Here is a 4,109-nt window from a genome sequence, read left to right on the forward strand (position 1 = left end):
GTTTTCAGGAAAAAAAGAGAAATAAGCAGACCAGCTTGGGTCAATAGGGAATTGTGGCAAAACTCCAATGCAAAATAAGAATATACAGAAGATGGAAGCAGGGATGGACTACACAGGAGGAATTTAAAAACATTGCCTGGGCATGTAGGGATGGTGTCAGGAAAGTAAAAGCTCAGCTGGAATTTTAACTTGCATGTCAATAGTAACAAAAAGAGCTTCAGCTGCTAAATGGTAAGTAGCTGAACAAGGAAAATGGCATCCGGTCACTGAGTAGGCTGGGTGATGTCCTGAAAGTGGACACAGTCAAACCTAAGGAACTGAATGCCTTCTTTACACAGCAAGGTCTCCCAGGCCTTCAGACCTGGGATTCATGGAGGGCAGAGATGACCATGAGTGGGTGAGTGAGAAATGACTGGGGAAATTACTGGCTTATACAAGTCCATGGAAACACAAGGGCTGTGTCCAAGGATGCTGAGAGAGCTGTCTGATGCCAGCCCCAAGATCACTTTTTATGATCTTTGAGGAGCCATGGATACCCCTGACAACTGCAGAAATGTTGCACCTATACTTAAAAAGAACTGAAAGAACAGCTCAAGCAACTGCAGACTGTCCAGTCACACTTCAGTCCCTGGGAAAATAATCATGAAACAAGTTCCCTTGCATGATATTTCTGAACACATGAGTAAGAAGTAGGCAATTGTGAATAATCAGTACAGGTTCACCAAGGATAAAACATAACTGTGAATGTGCCTGATGGCCCTTTTTTGATAAAAGAATGGTATTTGTGGATGAGTGAGAGCAATGGATGTCACCATGAATTTAGTAACATTTTCAACTCTGTCTACCAGTGTTCTTGTATTTAACTTAAGACATTATGGTCTGGATGCGTAGCTAGCTGATCCAACTTTAAATGAGGTCAGAGGGTTACACTTAATGAGTTGTACTCTGAGGACTGTGTTGTGGCACCTATCCTAGGACTGATCCAGCAGCAGAATCAACTGCCCAAAGAGGTTGTGCAGTCTCCATTGCTGAGGGTTTTCAAGACCAGATTGAGTCCTAAGCAAACTGGTCTGACTTCATTGCTGTAGAATCCTAGGGGACTAATGTGTATGTGTCAAACACTGACAGCCAGGTAGCTGTGGAGCCAGCCATGGATTGTTGGTGATAGCAGCCAAGAATTGTTGGTGATAACACACTGAGAAAGAGCAGGACGTGGCTGGAGAAGAGGCCATAAGGAGGTAGGGTAGCACATTTCTGGGACAAACATCCTTTTTCTGGCTTCTGGAGATGAGGACAGCACAGCACAGCACAAGTGCAGGGATGAGGCTGAGAAGGGGTCATGGACTGTAAGAGGGGATGGAGACCACCAAAGATCCCCAAAGCCTTCTGACCCATTTCCAGAAAGGTCTAGAGGAATGGACTGCACAGGATTCCTGATGTGCATAGAAAGTGAGAAACTGATCTCCAAGATGGGGGGATTTATCTATAAAAGGTACCCCCATAAAGCCCAGGTGTGCAGGCATTCCCAGAACCCTGAACATACCATCAGCTGGATCAGTGCTGGAGCCAGAACTGGTGATCTCACCTTCTCCCTTTTTTCCTCTCACTCTTTCTCCTCCTCTTCAATTCATCCCTCTGTTCCCTTTCACCCTACCCCATTACCCAAACCCAGTGCCATGTGCTTACACCAATTTACATGCCAAGAGTCATTTACTAATAAAACTTTGTAAGCTTTTGTGGACCCTCTGACTTGTAATTTATTTCAACCATGAGCATCTACAAATCTTGGGTGCTCCCTTCCCTTTTAATGACAGTTTCTGACCCTGCTTTGAACTGGATGATCCTGTAATTACCATCATGGGGTCTGAATACTGGAAAAGCGCTACGAGTGCAAAATTCTCTTCCAAGACTAAGTTATTTCATTGCCATTTCCATTTTCAACCAAAGTACAGAGACTTCAACTACTCCATTGCTGAAAATTTTCTTTCCCACACTTACCGTATCAGTTGCATAGTTGTATCTGTTCAGTGTATATTAGATATGCTCACACATCAGAGACTACAGGTATCTCAGTACAATTACTTACAAAACAAGAAGCTGCTTAACTGAGAAGCAGACATCTGGCTTATGCTTCCAGTTCCTAGAAACAAGAACGAGGATGAAAACAGGGATAGGATGTGCTTAGGTATGCAAAAGAGAGGGTGACACTGGGGAGAAAGGAAGGAAGAAACAGAGCACCAGGAAAGAATGAGAAGATGGAGGGCAGATGAGGCCATTCTCCTTCAACACTAATCCTGTTGCTGTCCTTGTTATGCTGTCAGTACGAATGGTACCCTGTTCATAGGGGATGTGGTGTAGAACAGAGGAATGAGTTTGTGAAGAGCTGCTCTAAGTACTCTTATCCTCCTGCACCCCCAAACCAGTCCTCACAGGGTACATACAGCAAGGCAATACATCTAGAAAGATAAGTGGAGAAAAACATTTAATTACTCCCAGGTGTGGGAGTAAATTGTTCTGCTCCAAACAGCAAAGCAGTTCTCTCCTGCTGCAATGTCTTTTTCCCTTTCTGTGGCCTGTTTGACACTGGATTTCTGATGTCTGCACCCAAAGTGACAGAGCTCTTACAGAAAGCACATCCCTCACCATTCAGCTCCAATTTGCTATGGGACCCTATTTCAAGTAGAAAACAGCACACCACATTATCTCGACATAAATAATACAGAAAGGGGCTAAATAGGGCAGACTTGATTCTGATCGGTCCTACAAATATATGCAATTTGAGCTTTTAACATATTTTAACAAAATTAATCAGTAAAGGAATTTCACATGGGATCTTGGTTTCTGATAGCATTGTTCAGATATCTTTAACGATAACAAAGATTTTAAGCAGAAAAAGGAGTGAGCACAGTGATGATCATGTAGACAGAGCCTTAGTGAAGTTCATTTTCACACAGGGTTTGTCTGCCAGGAGAGACCAGGGTGAGGAGGGAATGATGGTTCTTCTGGTGAGCGCTGGCCGCTGTGCCTTTCTGCTGCCCCACACACTTGGGCCTCTTTCTAGCATGTTGATGTACAAGTTTCTCCCCACGTGACAGCATTGCTGGATCAGGAGGGCAGTTCACTTGTGCACACAACCCAGATAACTGCATGCCTTTCCAGAGCAGGGCAGAAGTCACTGTGCGTCAGCCTACAACATACAAACAGCAGTGCACATTTGTGTCAGCAGCTCACACACAGGGCAAACGAGGTCAGGCATTTGTAGACAGAGGAGCATGTCAATCAATAATATTACCTTTATATTTCCGCTTGCTGTTACAAAATGTCAACTGCTCTTACTAAATGTCAACGCCTAATTCCAACTGAGAGAGACAAGAAGATACAATCTATCAGTCAGTAAAGGTTGCTCACTAGCACAAATAACCCATGCTTCCCTCTACCCTGAAACAACAGACTTGACATGGGCTAGAGATGATTTCTTCTCCCTCATTTTCCTCTCCCCACTCCCTACTCCTCTTCCACCCCAGAAAATTTGAGCTAAAATTGTTCATGAGAGAATACTGGCATGCAGGATAACCTTCCTTACCCATTCTTCCAAATATGCTCAAAGCATTCAGTGTAAAGTTCTTCTCACAGTAAGTGACCTCAGCCTCTTATTGAGAGGGTGTTGTTCTCCTAGCAGGTTGTGGTAAGGAATGGCACAAGGATTTCAAAGGGCTGAGCAAGAGGTGACATGGTAGATGTTAGTATTTTGGGGCCGTTTCTGGAATCCATCAGCCTGTCAGCTCAGTACTGCTGAGGCCAAGCAGTTGGTGTGTGGTGGGTGTGTGAGGGTATTTAGATCTCAGAGTTGGGGTAAAGACATCCAGGCATGACCAATGTTCAACTGATCAGAAGTCACAGGTCTTGTTTGGAAGCAGGGGAGGCTTTTCCTTTGCATTCTTGGCTTTTTCCCTTGGCTACTTTTTGAGTAGGAGATTACACCTAGTGTGGGTGTCTCTGCATCGGGGAAAGAAAATATGCTGTCTGCAGCAAAACCAGTCATACAAATCCATAACCAAACTATATATCCTGTGGCTGACAGGGAGAGGGGTGCTCCAGCAAGGCTTCTC

At 44.3% G+C, this 4,109-nt stretch overlaps 1 long non-coding RNA gene across 1 annotated transcript in view; it reads right to left on the reverse strand.

Moving 5' to 3' along the window:
* Window positions 1-2,834: 2,834 nt before the first annotated feature.
* The window catches only part of LOC108446992, a 3,621-nt gene continuing 2,346 nt past the window's right edge, over window positions 2,835-4,109 (reverse strand). The window contains exon 2 of the long non-coding RNA XR_001862335.1: window positions 2,835-3,187. This is a non-coding gene — a long non-coding RNA (uncharacterized LOC108446992). The remainder of the gene's footprint in view (window positions 3,188-4,109) is intronic.

Source organism: Corvus brachyrhynchos, unplaced genomic scaffold (genome assembly GCF_000691975.1).
Source record: "Corvus brachyrhynchos isolate BGI_N302 unplaced genomic scaffold, ASM69197v1 scaffold22, whole genome shotgun sequence".
Taxonomy (NCBI): Eukaryota; Metazoa; Chordata; class Aves; order Passeriformes; family Corvidae; genus Corvus; species Corvus brachyrhynchos.